We start from the raw sequence: 20,751 nt of genomic DNA on the forward strand, positions 1-20,751 counted from the left end.
GCTCCAGTTAATATTTCTTCTTTTAAGTTTTGAAATAAGTCTTGCCTTATTAGTGGAGTTATCTCTTTTTTTCTGGTATTTTATTGTGAAAATTTCCACACGCACAGAACAACTGAAGATCTATGCAGCGAGCCGCACACCCACCCCCCAGATCCTACCACCACCGTTTCTCTCTACTTGTTTATCTCAGGGCTCCCTGGCTCTCCATCCTTCTGTCCATCAGTGCTTCTTTCCTGGCTCCCTTAGACACTTCATGCATATCATTAACTCAACAGAATTCAGTTTTGTCTTTTGTCTTTAAGGTAAAATTTATGCATAACGAAGTGCACATTTTTTTTTGCTAAGGTTAAGTTTGGCACACTCCACTTCCATGGCCCAGGTTCAGTTCCTGGGTGCGGACCTACACCACTCGTCTATCAGTGAAATGCATATACTTTAAGTTTACTATTCCACAAGTTTTGACAAATGTATTCTTTGTAACATAAACCTCTTTCAATGTTACTCTCACTCAGAAAGTTCCCTGGTACCCCTTCCTGGCCCATCACTGCCGCTTCTGCCCAGAGGCAGCCACTGGTCCACTCTCTCTACTGTTGATTAGTTTTGCGTGTTTTACAACTTCATGTAAATGTAACCATGTAGTCATGTGTGTTCTTTTGTGTTGGGCTATTTTCGCTCTGTAATGTTTTAGCAGTTTCAGTAGTTCATTCTATATATTTTTAAGTTTTATACCTCATTTTCCCAGCCCTCCAGTATTTGTTAATGAATTAAAACAGTGTTTCCCAAAATGTTTTTTTGTGAAACGCTAGTTCTAAAAGATGCTCTGAGAAAAACTAATTACATGGAAAAATACAAAGTATATTTCCTACTCATTACATTTGATGAATATTTTTTGTTAATTTAAAAATCATGTGGTTAGAAAGCAAAGCATAATTGTTCTTTATGTAGGTCCCAACTGAATAGTTTTGGGGGGTCCTTTTTTGGCATTCAGTATAAGTTTCTATTTTTAGTGTGGCATGATGTGTACTTTCTATTATTAGTATTATTAGAAAATACTTTTTCACAGGTAAGTTTTACATACCAAATTCCATTTTTAAGACTATATACTTATATGTTGGTTGTATTGTAGCCAATTGTGAGGAAAATACAGATTAGAGTTAGAAGTTCCTTCAGTGCACAGTTGTCCTTGCTGTGAGTAAGGGGTCGATTACTTTCTTCCACACACGACCACCCGAGAGTGGGTTCTTACTGTTGTCAAGTTTGATCCCTTCGTGGTTTATTTCTGGGAAATACTGGCTTCTAATAATTGCACTTCCCCTGGGATAAACTTTCCTTACTTTCTTTTGCAATCACGTTTAGAATTTTCTGGTCCTACTGATGAGGAAAGAAAGTTATGTCCCAGGTAATAAGTTTCTGTGTTTACTTTTTCTGGGGCCTGCCCCACAGAAGACAGGCCTGGGATAAGGCTGGATTATAATCTTATACTTCTTCAGGTGAACGTTTATTATTAACACCTTCTTTGGGGTTGTTTGTATTTATTATTTTGAGGGAAAGTGGAGGAGGGAATAAGATGTAAAGAAAGGAAAATTAGGAGGCTGCTAAAGATACACTAAGCTTATTTTTCATTTTTGTCTAGGGCTGGCCTTGTGTAAAGAATTTATCATGAGCTGTTTCGTGTATCATAAACCTTTTCAACCTATGCAGATAGTAGAAATAATATTAGCCAGTACTTTGCTTAGATGCTGTATCTTTTCTTGAAAGTATTTTCTCATTATTTCCTTTAATCCTCAACTCTACCTAGAAATGGAGGCTACAGTTTGCACAAATAACAGGGGCAGAGCTAGAAATTGAAGCCAGACCTCTTAAAAAAGTTTCATTGCTATTTCCATTACACTACAAATGTAGTTTACTGACATCAGGACCAACTTTTTGTAGTTCCATGGAGCTTATTTTTTGGCTTTTTCTGACTTCATATGGTACATAAGTGGGTAATTGTTTTGAGTTTTTTTTAGGGGGCGGTCAGGATTCTTTAGTTATTATGTGTTCCAATTTTAAGAGTGCAGAGATGAGTTTTTGATTTTTTCTTTTGGAATGTGAATTTTTCCATTATGTCTTGTGCCAATTGACAACTTTCCTTCTGGTTTTATAGTTTTTCTTTGGAGCGTGTAAAAAAGCATTAAATGTGGCCTTTCCCTTCAAGTAACTAGTGATTATTTAGACAAAAAATGCGTCCACATAGCAAGGTATATAACAGGATGGCAAAGACCTTGTGATGTCAGCCACACACACAACTGGAGGAGTCCTGGGGTGGAGCATTTCCTGTGGTTTGCGCAGCCGTTAGGGAAACCTGGCCTGGGCTCGAGGGACAGTGGCCTGTGGGGTCACAAGGGAGAAGCGGGCACAGAGGGTTGGGAAAAGCAGAACTGGCAGTGGGTGTGCAGGGGTGACAGGGAGCAGTGAGCAGGGAGTAGCAGAAGTGTATTGGGCCAAACTGGAGGTAACCATACTCCTTTGAGTGCCCTGCTGCATCTAAATCCTGGAGGGTGCGCCTGCTGATGCAGTGGACCCAGGTAACATGTTTATACACTAAAGGTTAAAAGGCACGGCACAGAGGGCCATGAATGTTAGGAATAGTAGTCAGGTCTCTATCCTCCTAACAGTGGGAGCTCAGAGAATTCTATCCTGATTCCTTAGCCCAAGAGTTCTCAAACTCTGTTGCTCATCAGGATCACCTGGGCTACTCTTTGGTCAGACACCCTTGGCTGGCCCCACCCCTAGAGTTTCTGATTCTTTAGAGTTGGAGTGGGGCTGAGAATTAGGATTCCTACCATGTTTCCAATCCCACTGACGATGCTTGCTTTTCGAAGTGTGTGTCATGTCTGCACAGGCACAGTATTACGTTGGGAGCTAGAGACCCAGAGGAAAGGAAAAGTGCTCTTGAGCAAATAGAACATTAAAAAAACCAACACTATTCCAAAGCAAATGACCACAATTAAATTTCCCTCATAAATTTATTCTGTCCTCCATAATTAGTTCTTTTTGCTTTGGATTTTGAGTTCTTTGTGGAAAGCTTAACCCACCCCTGGGAGTCTGCCCAGTATCTACTGGAAGCAGTGCTGTCAGCTTCTGCTAGAGTTTGTTCCCTATGGGATTGGTAACTCCATTGAGGCTCTGCGATTATTCTTGTTTGTTGAAGACCCAATTTCTAGCCTTTAGTTTTGGAAGGAAGCAGACGATAAGACTCAAGGCTCTGGTTAATTGATTGGTAACAGTATCAGAAAGGACAGGAATAAAATTCTTCACAGGGTGGGCTTCATGGCTCTTGGGTGAGGGTTTGGTCATTGTCCACCCTGGGGGTTAGAACATAGCAAGAGCAGCGAGACATGGATGCATCTCTAGGGCTCCCACTGTCCTGGGAAGTACAGTGTGTTGTTCTACTTGTATGAAGTTAATCTACAGAACATGAATTTTCTCTTTTTGATTTGCTGGCTCTTCCCATATTGTGGGCCTGAAGTACAGGGAAGCTCTAATGATAGCAGTGAGTTAATGAAGAAATAAGGAGCATCCCAACTGTACCTCGTTTTATTTCCAGTTTTTTCCTGCTTGGAAGTGTTGCATCATGAATTCCACGATGTGGGAGCTAGTAATTGTCATTCTGGTCCTGCAGGAAGCGCCAAAGACCATTTGGATGTAAAAACACTTTGACAGGGTCTGATCCTGGGAAGATGGCATCACACATCTTCCAGAGGAGGCTGACCTGGGCTCGAGAGAGGGATGGCTGTGCTGTGACTTCTCCAGGCTGGCTGGTCACAGAGAGGAAGCCCAGTCTGGTAGTTCAGGGCTCACACTTTTGTTTACTGATTAACGTTGTCAATTCTGACACATTTTTACAGGTTTTATAAACCAAGGCAGATAAAGTTCATTTTCCCTCAAATCCTCTACAATTTGCTGTATCCGCTTACTTGTCTCTTACTATCTTCTTTCAGGTTTTGGCATAGCTAGATGTTTTTCGTTAAGACAAAAAGTACTATCTTCCTTGATAGAAACATTCATCATCTTGCATTCATATTTATATTTTTCTGCCACCATTCTTTCTGGTGTAATCTCAGCCATCATCCGTGTTAATTACAACTTTTACCCAAATTAAATAACTTCTAGTTCAATAGTATATATTTTTTTCTGACATAAAATATATGTCATTTTTATGCGCCAATCTGTAATTCTCCAACACCAGCTGAGTGTCTAGCAATTCAGTCCAATTCTAACACTTAACTGCTGGTGTTAGCTCAGGCCCCGCAAATTAAGGACTTAGTCCCACAAGACTGCTTACACTTCAGATGCCAGCCGCAAATGTGGTTTTCAGACTACTCACACTTCTGCCTGGCTGACTACAAATTCAGGGGTTTCCATGACCCCCTCAGATTCAATAATTCACTAGAACGACTCACAGAATGCAGGAAAACACTTAATGTTTATTGGTTTATTATAGAGGATACAACTCAGGAACAACCAAACGGAAGAGATGCATTGGGCAAGGTATTGGGGAAGGGGCTCAGAGCTTCCATGTCCTCTCTGGGCCCTCCACCCTCCCAGCACATCCATGTGTTCACCAACCTAGAAACTCCCCAAATCATGTTATTCAAGAGTTTTTATAATTTAGTCTCCAGCCCACCCTCCCCTTTCTGGAGGTCAGGGGGTGGGGCTGATAGTTCCCTCCCTCTAATCACTGATGGGTCTTTCTGATGACCAGCCCGCACCCTGAAACTATCTAGAGGTACCACCTTGAGTCATCTCATTAGCATAAACTCAGGTGTTGTGGAAAGGGGCTCATTATGAATGACAAAAGACACTCTTAGACACTCCTGTCCTCAGTAAATTCCAAAGGTTTTAGGAGCTCTGTGCCGGAACTTGGGGCAAAGATCAAATATATATTTTTATCATACCACAGATAAAAAAGTGGTAAGTAGGTGTTAGAGCATTTTAGCAGAGCTCTGGAGTCCACATTGTAAGAGCCCCATTTTACATATTTAACGGGCAAGAAGAACGTGCTCATTAAGAGGTGCAAAGATGTTTTTGCATCCTGCCATGGCGGTAGCAATGGGAGACAAAGCCATGTGTGCATGTGTTTGTTAACCTGTGCTTGGTGACTGATGATCTAGTATTTTCTCTGCATTTGTTCAGGGGTTCACAGATTAGCTATTGATTAAATCAATTTAATATTGGGCCAGTGTCTTTAAGTTAATGAAAGACTTGAACCTTGCTTTTAAGCTAATACACTGCAGAACAACATGATTTTTGTTAACACAAAAAACTTTGTCAGAATTTTGTAATTCAATTAGAGTGAGTCTGTAATCTTTCAGTTTCACTGTCTTAAAATGTGGAAGTCATGTCAAAAAAAAGTTACCTGATGAGTAAAACTCATAGGAAATTTAGAAAATTTGGATTAACTAGGCTTTCTTTGAGAAAAGAAGCCCAAGGCTCAGAAAACATGTATGCTGTGTTATATGCCACACTGTTAGCACATCGGGGAATGGATTTAGTGCTGTTTGTAACCAGTTTTCAGGTCAGTCTGATTTCTCCAAGGATTCACTTGGATTTTGTGAATTTAGATTTGTATGTAAAAATGCTTCAAAGTTAGCAGTTTCTGAGAGATTTCTTTTTTCTTTTCCCCAGCTTTATTGACAAATAATTGACAAATATCATTGTGTAAGTTTAAGGTGTACAGTGTGATGATTTAATATACGTATATATTGTGAAATGATTACCCCAATAAGGTTACTTAACACCTTCATCACTTTGCATAATTACTATTGTTTGTGTGTGGTGAGAACATTTAAGATTTACTCAGCAAGTATACAAGATTCTGTTGTTAACTATGTCACCATGCTGTACATTAGATTCCCTATATCCTATTCCTCTTATAACTAGAAGTTGATACTCTTTGACTAACATCTCCCCATTTCTGCTACACCCCAATCCCTGGTAACCACCAATCTGCTGTCTATGAGTTTGGCTTTTTTAGATTTCAGATGTAAGTGGATCATACAGTACTTGTCTTTCTCTGTCTGACTTATTTCACTTAGCATAATGTCCTAATCATCCATATTCTCTAGAGGGCAGGATTTCCTTCTTTTTTATGGCTAAATATTATATATATATATATATATATATATAAATATATATAAATATTTATATAATATTTATATATATATATAAAAATATTTATATAATATTTATATATATAAAAATATTTATATAATATTTATATATATATAAAAATATTTATATAATATTTATATATATATATATATATATAAATCACATTTTCTTTATCCGTTCATCTGTAGATGAACACTTAGGTTGTTTCCATGTCTTGGCTATTGTGAATAATGCTGCAGTGAATATAGAGGTGAATACAGGGGTACAGATATCTTTTTGAGATAGTGGTTTCATTTTTTTTTTGATATATACCCAGGAGTGGGATTGCTGGATCTATTTTTAAGTTTTTTGAGGAACCTCTTACTGTTTTTCACAGTAGCTATACCACTTTACATTCCTACCAACAGTGTACATGGGTTCCCTTTTTGAGAAGTGTTTTTTCTCTCCCCCTTAAAAGACTAACCACTATTTAAGTATCAGAAATTTATTTCTGAGCCAGTCCTGATGGCCTAGAGGTTGAAGTTTGACACTGTCACCGCTTCGGTGGCCTGGGTTTATTTCCAGGTCATGGAAGCATACCACCTGTCTGTCGGTTGCCATGCTGTGATGGTGGCTCACATAGAAGAACTGGAAGAACTTGCAACTAGGGTATACAACCATGCACTGGGGCTTTGGGGAGGAACAAAAAAAGAGGAAGATTGGCAACAGATGTTAGCTCAGGGTGAATCTTTCCCTGCAAAAAAAAAAAAAAAAATTATTTCTTTTCTGGGGATTCTTGAGTTCCATCTTATTAGATTATATAAGCCTTTGTTTTTATTTTTAAACAAATTAGATAGGAGTACCACCAGATTTAGTAGACTTCATAGTTAGTTTAATAATTCCTTACGTAATTATTAAATTGTAAGAAAATTATTGTATGTAAGAAAGTACACATATACAATGAAGGGTGCTTATAGTGATATTTTATATCAAAGGTCTGCTGGCTGTATAGGATTTTCTATTGAATGAGTCTGAATTATTTTTAGTCATCTGAAGTTCCTCCATGGTCTCATCCACCCCAAAACATATCTGGTCAGAATTTTGGTGTTTGGTCTTGCAGTTGGCTGTGAGGCGAAGAGGCACACAGACTTTGGGGCCAACAGTGGGGTGGCTCTCCTTACCAGCCCAGGGCTTTTGGCAAGATATATGCTCTGTGCACTCGCTGGGTGGTAAGAAAGGCATTTTAGCAAGCTTGTGATGCCTCACTAGTAAGATGCACTATTATTTACCACCAAGAGAGAATATGCTGCCTATAAATCTGATGCACCTTGATTTGACATGCTGAACTTTGCAAAAGGTGCATCTCAGGATTGGTGAAACACACACCTACTTCATGGGGTTGTAGGGTTGATTAATGAGTTGATTATGATTTATGACGTGTGCAGAACAGTGCCTGGTTCCAAGTCTGTGCTACTTAAGGGTTTGTGGTTCTCATAGTGGTTGTTTAAGTGCAGGCAGAAGTGTCAGTGTCCTGTCTCTTCATAAGTTCTCTGGTCCTTGTGAGTCCTTGCGCTGAACCCAATGCCTGGCACATAGGAGATACCAGTACCTAGGATGAATGATGTCCACATTCCCATGTTAAATCAGCTTGTGAAGGAACACGCCTGCCTGAGAGACCGGAAATTCCTGTTTTTGATAAGAGGAATTGCAGCAGGAATGAATGAAAATCTTTTATATCACATATTTATTTTCAAATTCAGTGTTAGAACTTTTTAACATTTTTACCTTATTAAAAAATACTTATATTGCATGCCCAGGTTATAGCATTCACCAACTTACACCGAGTTTTCGGTAGAGTGAGTGCCTTCCCAATCCTGTTCTCCAGACACCTGCTTCTTTTTTTCCTTCTTGGAGGAATTGTTACTAGTTTTAATATCTTTCCAGACATAATATATGGGTATATAAGTACCTATATGAAACACACACACTTTATTTTAAATAAAAATTAAAGCCTTCTAGGGTGTGAGGTACACTAGAATTTAGGAGAAATGTACAACAGAGTGTAACAGTACAGCATGTAGAGTCTAACCCTCAGTCTCTGGCTTGACTTTATTTTATCCTTCTTTGAAATCGGTGAATTTACCCCTCCTGGGCCCTGCTGTGTTGAGTCGAGGAGAGATGAGTGAGTGGGTGAGAGGCACAGCCCAGACTGCAGCAGCCCTGCGCACTGTGGGTGAGCTGCTGGGGCCATGGGTCATCGTGGTCATTGCTGTGGAATCCTAGCTTCCTCCTTGCTCCCGGTGTCAGCCCTTCCAGGTCCTTCTCCACACTGCAGTCCCAGGAACTTCTCTCAAATGCACTCTGCCCTTGGGAGACTCAGTGAGTTGTGCAGTGTGTGGGTCATTCAGTCATTCACTCACTGATTTACAGACTCATTTGGCTTGTTGGGGGTCCTCCTGTGTTGGTGAGGGTGGTTGTAGGCACTGGGATGTGGTGGTGAATGAGCCAGGCATGGATCCTGTTTTCTTGGAGCTTACATTCTAACTGGGACTACCGATATAAAGCAAAGTGGCAGCATGAAGAAAATAGGTATGAAGAAAACAGAACAGGGTGATGCGAGAAGCTGCCAGGGAGGGTCCCTGAGATCAGGTGCCAAGGACCCTTCTTTTCACACTCACATCCCTCACCCTGCCGGTGACAACTCTGTTATCAGCCATGACCTGTCAGGACAGGCTCTGTTGTTTTCCCTGTACCCCCAAAACTGGACAAGGTACTGGTACACAGAAGGGATCCAGTAAGTGTTTGTGTCATGAGTTGGTTGTGTCATGAGTTGTCTCCTGACTTGTCGTGGCTTTAGGCCGACTCGGTCTGTGCAGATTCCTCTGAGGAGATTGGGACACTGAAGATGAGTGTCCTTTCATGTGTCAGTCAGGTGGATACTTTGAGCTTGTTTTACTCTAATATCTTTAATTTTATTTCTCCATCTTTTTAGATCCCATTGTTGATTTGATGAATCACTTGTTATTTTTCATTTGAGAATTAAATTTCCCTGTTACATGAATACAGGCTTATTTTTCCTTAATCTGCTGCTAAAATCTTTGAGTTGTTTGTGAGGTTGCCATGTTACCAGTACTACATCCGTAATAAAATGAGCTAGACATAGTAAATATTGCACTGTATCTTTGTAATGCAGTTGAGTCAAGGAAAATTTGAATGGCCAGTTCTATGTTGGTGTTCCATTGGAAAGTTTTCTCAACTAAAATCTCTTAAAAATTGTACTTGTACTCATTTGTAAATAGAAAAAAAAATTGCAGTGTCATACGAAAACAAATATAGTATCTCTTTTAACAAATATTTGATTAATTGGGACCCTTAGTGTGATGGTTAATTTTTTTTAAAATTTTTTATTGATGTCATAACAGTTTATAACATTGTGAGATTCCAGTTGTACATTGTTATTTGTCAGTCACCATATAAATGCGCCCCTTCATCCCTTGTGCCCACCCCCCCAACTCGCTTCCCCCTGGTAACCACCAAACTGTTCTCTCTGTCCATGTGTTAGTTTATATTCCACATATGAGAGAGGTCATACAGTGTTTGTCTTTCTCTGTCTGGCTTATTTCACTTAACATAATACCCCCCAGGTCCGGTGTGATGGTTAATTTTATGTATCAACTTTACTGGGCCATGGTGCCCAGATATTTGGTCAAATATTATTCTAGGTGTTTTTTGGATGAGATTCACATTTAAATCCATGGACTTTGAGTAAAGCAGATTACCCTCCAAAATGTGGGTGGGCCTCATCCAATCAGTTGAAGAGTCAGACTAGAAAATAGTCTGACCTCCCTCCAGCAAGAAGGAATTCTGCCTCCAGATTGCCTTTGGACTAAAACTGTAACATCAGCTGTTCCCTGGGTTTCCACTGCTGGCCTGCCCTGCAGATTTTGGACTTGCACTTCCACAGTTGTGTCAGACAATTCCTTATCTCTCTCTTTCTCCCTCTACACATTCTGTTGGTTATGTTTCTGTAGAGAACCCTGACTAATACTTAGTTACCTGTAGTGTTTTTCCTCCAGTCTATTTTTGAGAAGCAAATGATAGTGAACAATCTTGCTTAAAGGTAGTGATTAAAGTAAAAACAAAACACAAGTGAACCTTGTTGAACAGTGGAATGCAGGTGACCCTGGGCTGTCGTTGCAGGTGCATCCCTCCCACTGTGGCCCCCTGCCCCCCCTGGGGGGAGCCACACAGAGCAGGTGCCTCCTACCTCTCTAGGCTGCTGTTCCTCTCAGGCCCCGAGCCTTCCCACCTTGGCACTCCTCCTCCTTGTAGGTCCTAGAGACAGTGCTTTGAGTGGAAATCACTTTGGGTGGTTTGTAAAAACTCCTCACCGTAACTGGACGGGAATGTCTTAAAGTCCCGAGGTCACCCAGTCCTAGTTGCGTCCTCAGAGACCAGGTGGCAGAGTACCTGGAATCTGCTCTCCCCTTCAGTGGCCCTTCATGGTATTGCCCTGGGGCAATAGGAAGGTCAGCTCCCTTAGGTCAGCTGACCTTAGGAAGGTCAGCTCCCCTGCTTTTTTCCCTTCCCTCCAGCTTTCCATAATTTGCAACGTGTTTGGGCAGTTTGTGTTCTATTTGTTTTCTCTCAAAACTATGAACCCTGCATTGATGAAAAGACAAATACTGAAGCTAATGTGTGTGTTGTCTTTGAGCTGGTTGTGCTAATTATTCTTCATGGTTGTTGTCATAACCTCCAGTGACTTCATCCTGCCTGTACTATTGTAAGTGCTCTCATTTATGCTCCTGAGAATAAAACTTGAGATGTGCTTAGTGATGCTTCTTGGCTGCTCGCTGGTGACTGTCAGGGCTTTTTATCCTGGACAAGAGATTATATGACCAGTGTACTGCGTTTAAAATGAGAATTTTGCATTCTGTTTGTTTGTTTGTTTGTTTTCTGGGAAAGATTCGCCCTGAGCTAACATCTGTTGCCAGTCTTCCTCTTTCTTTTTTTTTTTCCTTTCCTCTCCAAAGTCCCAGTACATAGTTGTATATTCTAGTTGTAAGTCATTCTAGTTCTTCCATGTGAGCCGCTGCCACAGCATGGCTACTGCCAGACGAGTGGTGTGGTTCTGCGCCCAGAAACCAAACCCAGGCTGCCAAAGCAGAGTGTGCTGAACTTTAACCACTAGGCCATCAGGGCTGGCTCGCATTCATTTATTATTTGTAAAATTTATAGATGATGTAGATCAGGGGTTGGCAAACTTGCTGTAAAGGGCCAGGTAGTAAATTTTTAAGCTTTATGGACTATAAATATGGGGTAATTTTGGGACCCTGCTGTTGTTGTGCCGAAGCAGCCACAGAGAAAACTAAGCGAATGGATTAAAACTTTTATTAATGGCACTGAAGTGTGAAATTCATATGATATTCATACCACAAAATATTCTTTTGATTATTTTTCAAACATTTAAAAATGTAAAATCTTTTCTTAGCTTTCGGGCCTGACACAAACTGGCCTCAGGCTGGAGTTGGCCCTTGGCCTTGTCAGCGGACCTCATGGGCAGAGCAGAGCCCAGCAGTTAGAGCCAGCACCATGTTCTAGCCCGAGCTTGTGTCCCTGGCAGGACCTACTCTGTGAGGCACAGTTTCTACATCTGTGAACTAGAGAGGTTGTTTGTAAAGATTAAAAAGGATAATGTCCTGTTGTTTGGCCAGTTGCTTTGTGTAGTACCTGTTAAGCTTATTTTCACTTTCCATTAGCTGCTTCCTCTTTTTCCCCCCTACTTAATGTCCTACTTTTTTGAGTATGATTTCTAAATTAAATATATCTCCTTTCTTAAGATTCTGCTTTGTTTTCACACTTCCCATGTTGTTAGGTTAAAATAAGTGGCTAAATCAGACATTTAAATTTGCGTTTAGTTTCTTAGGTCAAGATAGGTGATTATCTGTTGCAGAACAGGAACCTGATCTTGTCTCACTTGTAATACATTTCCTAGTGAGTCTCCCTGGCCTGAGGCCATGCCTCACTCCAGCCTTCAGGTCCCCGTTTATTGCCTGAAATGCTTCTTCTAGACTCTCTTCCAGCTGTCCTCCCTGGTCCTTGATATAGCACTCAGCACCCTTGCCAAAGTCTGATTCATACTGATTAGTTGTGCATGTGATATGTCTTTTCTAGAGGTTCTTTAGGGCTGTAGAAGGTATCTTTTACTTTTGTATAAAAGTGTTTTCCATGGTACTTTGAATGTGCTGGGTGATTAATATGTGTTTGTTGAACTTAATTAAAATTTTACTGTAATTTTAGTTTTAAAACTAAACATTTAAAAAGTTTTTATTTTTTTAAATTATGTAGTACAATTTATTCCTTTTAGGTGTCCAATTCAGTGAATTTTTAACCAATATATAAATTCATATAACCACCACCATGATCACAGTTCAGAACACTTTCATCACCCCAGAAAACTCACTTGTGTTGCTCCTTTATGTCACACATTCCCCCAACCCCTAGTCCCTGGCAACCACTCATCTGTTGTCCATCACTGTGGTTTTGTCTTTTCAAGAAGGTTGTATAGGTAGAATTATACATTATGTAACTTTTTGAAACTGGCTTCATTTACTTGCCAGTTATATCTTTGAGGTTCATCCACATTGTTGTGTGTATTAATAGTTCTTTCTATTGCTGAGTAGTATTCCATCATTTGAATGTACCACAGTGTGTTTATCTGTTCACCTACTGAAGGACATTTTTGTTGTTTACATTTTTTGGTAATTATAATAATGCTGCTATGGACATTCTTGTACAGATTTTTCATGAATATAGTTTCCATTTCTCTAGGATAAGTACCTAGTAGTGTGATTGCTGGGCCATATGGTAAGTGTATGTTTCACTTTACACAAAACTGCCAAACTGTTTTCCAAAGTGGCTTGATCATTTTGCATTCCCACCAGCAATGTGTGACAGTGCCTGTTGCTCTGTATCCTTGTCAACACATGGTATTATCACCATTTTTTATTTTAGCCATTCTTATAATATAGGAATCTCATCATGGTTTTAATTTGCGTTTCCTTAATGGCTAATGATGTGGAATACCTTTTCATGTGCTTCTTTGCTACTCTTATATCCTGTTTTTTATACTTTGTATTCTCATTACAGGTTGTTTGTTGGATATGTGATTTGTAAATATTTTCTCTGTCTATACCTTGCTTTTTCATTCTCTTAATAGTGTCTTTTACAATTTTTTCTTTTATGAATTGTGCTTTTGGTCTCATGTCTAAGAATTCTTTTGCCTAGTGCTTGGTAACAAAGATTTTCTCCTGTGTTTTCTTCTTCTTTTTTTTTTTTTTTAATGTATTTTTATTTATTTATTTTTTTTGTGAGGAAGATCAGCCCTGAGCTAACATCCATGCTGATCCTCCTCTTTTTGCTGAGGAAGACCGGCTCTGAGCTAACATCTATTGCCAATCCTCCTCCTTTTTTTTTTTCCCCCAAAGCCCCAGTAGATAGTTGTATGTCATAGTGGCACATCCTTCTAGTTGCTGTATGTGGGACGCGGCCTCAGCATTGCAGGAGAAGCAATGCGTCGGTGCGCGCCCAGGATCCGAACCTGGGCCGCCAGTAGCGGAGCGTGTGCACTTAACCGCTAAGCCACGGGGCCAGCCCTCCTGTGTTTTCTTCTAAGAATTTTAGAGCTTTACATTTTATTCTTAGATCTGTGGCTCATTGTGAGTTAATTTTTGTATAAGGTATAAGGTTTGAGTTGAACTTATTTTTTATTTTTGCATATGGGTATCCAGTTGTTCCAATACTGTCCTTTCTCCATTGAATTGCTTTTGTACCTTTGTAAAAAATCAGTTGACTCAATTTGTGTGGGATTATTCCTGGACTCACCAGTCTGTTTCTGATAGGTGTTTATCCCTTTGCTAATGCCGCACTGTTTGATTACTGTGGCTTTATATAGTAAGTATTAAAATTGGTTTGTGTGATTCCTCCAACTTTACTGTTCATTTTCAAAATTGTTTTATCTATTTCCTTTGTCCTTATATATAAATTTTAGAATTAGCTTACCTAATATCTACAAAAAAATCTTGCCGGGTTTTTGATTGCTATTCTGTTAAGTCTATAGGTCAGTTTGGGAAGAATTAACATCATTACTGTGTTTTGTCTTTAAATTCATGAACATGATATATCTCCATTTGTTTAGGTGGGGTTTTTTTTTTTTTTTGTGTGAGGAAGATCAGCCCTGAGCTAACATCCGTGCTAATCCTCTTTTTGCTGAGGAAGACCCGCTCTGAGCTAACATTTCTTGCCAATCCTCCTCCTTCCCGCCCCCCCCCCCCAAAGCCCCAGTAGATAGTTTTATGTCATAGTTGCACATCCTGCTAGTTGCTCTATATGGGCCGTGGCCTCAGCATGGCCGGAGAAGCGGTGCGTCGGTGTGCGCCCTGGATCCGAACCCTGGGCCGCCAGTAGCGGAGCGCGCACACTTAACCGCTAAGCCACGGGACCGGCCCTAGGTGGGGTTTTATTTCTTTCATCAAGATTTTGTACTTTTCAGCATGCAGTACCTAAACATATTTTGTTAGTATTATACCTAAGTATTTACTTCTTTTGGAGCTATTGTAAATGTATTTAAAAAATTTTTGGTTTCCAACTGTATGGTGCTATTATATCGTATACACTCTACAATATATCTATTATGTAGAAAATTTTGTGTAGCTAGTATTATGTATTGCATTTGTGTGTTGACTTTGTCTCCTGTGACCTTGCTAAACACATTAGGAGGTCTTTTTTGTAGATTTCTTGGGATTTTCATAAAGACAATCATGTTGTCTGCAAATAAGAAAGGTTTTCATCTTTTCTTCCAGTGTGTATGCATTTTTTTCCTTCTCTTATTCCATTAACTAGGACTTCCAGTAGAGTATCAAACAGGAGTGGAGAGAATGGACATCCTTGCCTTGTTATTGATCTTAAGGGAAAAGCATTCAGCTTTTTACTGTTAAGTGTGATGTAAACTGTAGGGTTTTGTAGATTCTGTTTATCAGGTTGAGGAAGTTCCCACCTATTCCTAATTTGTTGAGAATATTTATCCTGAATGGATGATGTATATTGTCAAAAGCTTTTTATACGTCAATTGATAGTATCAAGCAGTTCATCTTATTTACATGAGGGATTACAGTGATTGACTTATGAATATTGAGCCAGTATTGTGTTCCTGGGATAAACTCCTCTTGGTTATGGTGTATTATACCTTTTACGTATTGCAGGATTTGATTTGCTAATATTTTGCTGAGAATTTTACATCTATGTTCATGAGGGATGTTTATCTGTAACTGTATTTTTTGTATTCTTGTTTGTCTGGTTTTGGTGTTGGGGTAATATTGGTTTTGTAAAGTGAGTTGGGAAGTGTTCCTCCTTATTTTCTGGAAGAGATTGTGTAGAGTTGGTGTTATTTTTTCTGTAAATGTGTGGTAGATTTCTGTAAATGTTTGGTAGAAGGTGAAACCTTCTAGGTCTTGAGGTTTCTTTTTTGAAAGGTTTTAAACTCTAAGTTAAATTTCTTGAACAGTTACTACACTATTCAGCTTACCCATTTCTTCTTGGGTTGAGTTTTGGTAGTTTGTCGCTTTTGAGGAACTGGTCCATTTCCTCTAAAAGTTGTTGAATTTATGTGTTTAGAGTTGATGTAGTATGAATATCTGCAGGGGCTGCAGAGATAACCCCTCTTTCATTCCTGATATTTGTAATTTGTGGCTTTTCTCTTTTTTTCCCTAACAGTCTTGTGCAAGGTTTATCAGTTTTATTGATCTTTTCAACAAATCAGCTCTTAGTTTCGTTTATTTTTTTTTCTATTTTTCTGTTTTCAATTTCATTGATTTCTGTTGTTATTTTTGTTGTTCCCCTCCTACTCCTTGCTTTGGGTTTATTTTGCTTTTCTCTTTCTAGTTTCTAAGGTAGAAGTTTAGATGGTTAACTTGGCATCTTTTTTTCTTTGCCAGTATAAGCATTTAATGTTACAAATGTCCCTGTAAACACTGTTTTAACTGCACCCTGCAAATTTTAATGTATTTTCATTTTCATTCAATTAAAAATATTTTCTAATTTCTCTTGTGACTTCTTCTTTGACCTGTGCATAACTTTGAAATGTGTTGTTTAATTTCCAAGTCTTTTGAGATTGTCTTGTTATCTTTCTGTTATTGATTTCTGGTTTAATGTCATATAGTCAGAGCACATACTTAGATGATTAATTGCAATTCATTTAAATTTGTTAACATTTGTTTTATGACCCAAGATGTAGTCTGTCCTGGTGAATATTCAATGTGTACTTTAAAAAGAATGTATATTCTACTATTGTAGGGTGGCTCATTGTATAAAATGTTGATTACATCCATTTTCAGGTTGTAATCATTCAGGTTGATGATCCTGATGTTCAGTTCTTTGTTATTGCTGGTTTTCTTTCTGCTTGCTCTGAGAGAGTAGTGTTGGTATCTCTCATATAATTGTGGATTTGTCCATCTTTCCTTTCAGTGTTTTGTGTGTTTTGGGGCTTTATTACTGACTTCATGTAGGTGTAAGGTTGTTATTTTTTTTCTGTGTGAATTTACCCTGTGTTATTATGTCATATTTCTGGTAATTTTCTTTGCTCTGGAGTCTGTTTTCTGTGATATTAATATAGCCATTTCAACTTTCTTTTGATTAGTGTTTCTTGGTATATATTTTTTTCTATCCATTAATTTTTTTGTGTGTATGAGGAAGATTGGCCCTGAGCTAACATCTGTTGCCAGTCTTCCTCTATTTTGTATGTGGGTCACTGCCACAGCATGGCTGATGAGTGGTGTAGGTCCATGCTTGGGCTCTGAACCTGCAAACCTAGGCTGCCGAAGCGGAGCGCACTGAACTTAACCATTACACCGTGGGGCTGGCCCCTAGTTAGTTTTTTTTATTGAGGTAACATTGATATATAACATTGTATAAATTTCAGGTGTACATCGTTATATTTTGCCTTCTATATAGACTACATCATGTCCTCTACCAAAAGTCTAGTTGCCATCTGTCTCCGTATACATGTGCCCCTTTACCCTTTTTGCCCTCCCTCCCCCCTGGCTTTCCCCTGGTAACCACCCACTAATCTGTTCTCTGTATCTATGTGTGCATTTATTTATCTTCCACATATGAGCAAAATCACGCAGTCTTTGTCTTTCTCTGTTGGACTTATTTTGCTTAGCATGATATCCTCAAGGTCTAACCATGTTGTCGCAAATGGCAAGATTTCAACTTTTTTTTATGGCTGAGTAGTATTCCAGTCTGTGTGTGTGTACACACACACACACAACATCATCTTTATTCATTCATCTGTCAGTGGGTACTTGAGTTGCTTCCAAGTCTTGGCTGTTGTGAATAATGGTGCAATGAACGTAGGGGTCCATATATCTTTTTTATTTTTATTTATTTTTATTTTTTTATTTTTTGTGTGGAAGATCAGCCCTGAGCTAACATCTAACAAAAAGAGGAGCTAAGCCTCCTCTTTTTGCTGAGGAAAACCAGCTCTGAGCTAACATCTATTGCCACTCCTCCTCCTTTTTTCCCCCAAAGCCCCAGTAGATAGTTGTATGTCATAGTTGCACATCCTTCTAGTTGCTGTATGTGGGACGCGACCTCAGCATGGCCGGAGAAGTGGTGTGTCGGTGCGTGCCCTGGATCCGAACCTGGGCCGCCAGCAGCGGAGCATGTGCACTTAACCACTAAGCCACGGGGCCGCCCCTCCATATATCTTTTAGAATTAGTGTTTTCATGTTCTTTGGAGTAATGCTCAGAGTGGAACAGCTGGATCATATGGTAGTTCTATTTTTAATTTTTTGAAGACTCTCCATACTGTTTACCATAGTGGCTGTGCCAATTTACATTCCCACCAGCAATATATGAGAGTTCCCTTTTGTCCACATCTTCTCCAACACTTCTTATTTCTTGTCTTTTTAATAATAGCCATTCTGACAGGTGTGAGGTATATCTCGTTGTAGTTTTGATTGGCATTTCCCTAATAATTAGTGATATTGAACATCCTTTCATGTGCTTGTTGGTTATCTGTATATCTTCCTTGGAAAAATGTCTGTTCAGATCCTCTGCACATTTTTTGATTGGGTTTTTTGTTGTTGTTGTTGAGTTGTTTGAGTTCTTCATGTGTTTTGGATATTAACCCCTTAACAGATATATGATTTGCAAATATCTTCTCCCAATTGGTAGATTGTCTTTCATTTTGTTGATGGTTTCCTTGGCTGTGCAGAAGCTTTTTAGTTTGATGTAGTCCCATTTGTTTATTTTTTCTTTTGTTTCCCTTGCCTGAGGAGACATATTCAAAATGATACTGCTAAGACTGATGTCAAAGAGCATACTGCCTGTGTTTCCTTCTAGGAGTTCTACAGTTTCAGGTCTTATATTCGAGTCTTTAATCTATTTTGAGTTAATTTTTGTGTAGGATGTCAGATATTTGTCTAGTTTCATTCTTTTGTATGTGGCTGCCCAGTTATCCCAACACCGTTTATTGAAGAGACTTTTCTTTCCCCATTCAATATTCTTGGCTACTTTATCATAAGTTAATTGTCCATATGTGTGTAGGTTTCTTCATTTTCAGAATTTGTTTGTTTCTTGAGAGTTTCAGTCTCTTTGGTGAAGTACTTCTTATGTTCATTAATTTTATTCCTGAACTTGTTGAACTGTCTTTCTGAGTTTTCTTGTAACTGGTTGAGTTTCTTCACGAGAGCAATTTTGAATTCTCTGCCAGTTAGATTTTAATCTTCTGTGACTTCAAGTTTGGTTTCTGGAGAGTTGTCATTTTCTTTCTGTTCTGCCATGTTACTGTAGTTCTTCATGGTACTTGATGAGTTGATCCTCTGCTGGCTCATTTTTGGTAGTAACCACCTATCTTGTTTGGATAAGGCTTTGGTTACTTTGGTTCTGAGCTGCTTCTGGTTGTACTTGAAAGCTTGCATTTTCCATCCTCCACTGCCTTTGCTAGAGGCGTTGTCAGTATCCTCCATGTGCTGCTTGTGTCTTGATGTTGGTGGTACCTTGCTGCTTACGATGTCACTGTAGTCTCAGGTCTCACCACTGGGGTCACCAGGCTGTGAGCACTTCTGCTGCTTCCGGGGTCATCTGGGTCTCATGTTCCTCACTGGCTCTCCATGGGCTTGGATGCTGCTGCCCCGTACACCACCTGCACTGCTGTTCCTGAGTTGTCTGGGGGTCCTGGCTGTACCACTGCCAGGGGTGCTGGGTTCACAGGTGTTGCTGTTGCTCCCGGAGACCTGGAGACTTGTATGCTGCCCCCGCTGCTGGTAGAGCAACGCTGGGGGTGTTGCCACTGGGGGCTGGGTCGCTGGTTCTGATGTGATTCCTGAAGCCTCTGGTTGGAAGTTCTATCTGCCACTGCTTGGGGGTGGGGGGGTGCAAGGGCTAAGCAGGGAGAGATTGTTGTTGTTGCTGACTTGTGCGGCCTCTGGTCTCTGGCATGAGCTGGTGTGTTGTAAAACCTGAGGTCAGTGCACCTCACCCCAGCCGGGAAAATCCAAGTTTTGTACACTATCCCCACTGTTGGAAAGACCCAACCACTGCTGGTGGAGGGGGAGGAGGCTGGGTCACCAGCTCTGTTCTGTGTCCTGAATTCTCAGGGCGTGTGCACCAACTGCCAGTGCTGGGTGGACGGGGCAGGGGCCAAGCTGTGCCTGCTGTTTCTGCCCCTGTAGCCGCTGTGCTAGGCATGTGTGCCAGTGTGAGGATCCATGCCTTGGATTGCTGCTGCTGGAGATGGAGGCGGGGGCTGCTTCCTAGTTCCATTGCCTCCTGGAGTTCCAGTCCACCCACCTTTAAATGTATAAATGCGTAGATCTCTTAGGTGTCCTGTTGTACTGAGTAGGGAGTCCTTTGTTAGTCAGTGGATGTCCAATTGGTTGTAACTTAGAGGGGAGAGACAAAGGGAATAACTCACTTCATCATGATCCTGACGTCACTCTCTGAGGCTATGTTTTTCTTTAGAGCTGAGATGGGTCTCCTGGAGGCAGCATATTGTTGGGTCTTTTTTTTAATTCATCTAGCCATCATGTGTATTTTGATTGGTGAATTCAGTCAATTTACATTTAGGGTGATTATTGATGTGTGGGAACTTAATACTGCCACTTTGTCTTTTATTTTCTGATTGTTGTATATTTCCATTGTTTCTTTTTCCTTGTGTTTCTTTCTGCCATTTCAGTTTGGTGGTTTTCTATGTTGTTTCTCAGTTTCCTCTTTTTTTATGTTTTTTGACTCTGCTCTGAATTTTTGTTTTGTGCTCACCATGTGGTTTGTATAAAAGGTCTCATTGATAAGATAGTCCTTTTTCTGCTCATAGCTTCTCATCTTTATTTGCCTACGCACATTCCATCTTTTTCTTCTTTCCCTTCTAAGTTTTCCTTGTCAGAAATTTTTGCTTTTTTGTATTGTGAGTTTGTTACCAAATTGAAGTAGTTAATAGTTATTTTTAATGCTTCCTTTTCCTTTAACCTTTTTGTTATAATTAAGTATATACTATCCTATTCTGATACACATTTACAATTTTCTGATTCTATCTCTTTATCACCTTGCTCAAAGCTT

General features: G+C 39.7%; 1 protein-coding gene across 9 annotated transcripts in view; it reads left to right on the top strand.

Annotated features, from left to right (window-relative positions):
* The window catches only part of HERC2 (HECT and RLD domain containing E3 ubiquitin protein ligase 2), a 229,527-nt gene that overhangs the window by 12,118 nt on the left and 196,658 nt on the right, over positions 1–20,751 (top strand). The window lies entirely within an intron of this gene.

This window comes from Diceros bicornis, chromosome 5, assembly GCF_020826845.1.
Source record: "Diceros bicornis minor isolate mBicDic1 chromosome 5, mDicBic1.mat.cur, whole genome shotgun sequence".
Classification (NCBI taxonomy): domain Eukaryota; kingdom Metazoa; phylum Chordata; class Mammalia; order Perissodactyla; family Rhinocerotidae; genus Diceros; species Diceros bicornis.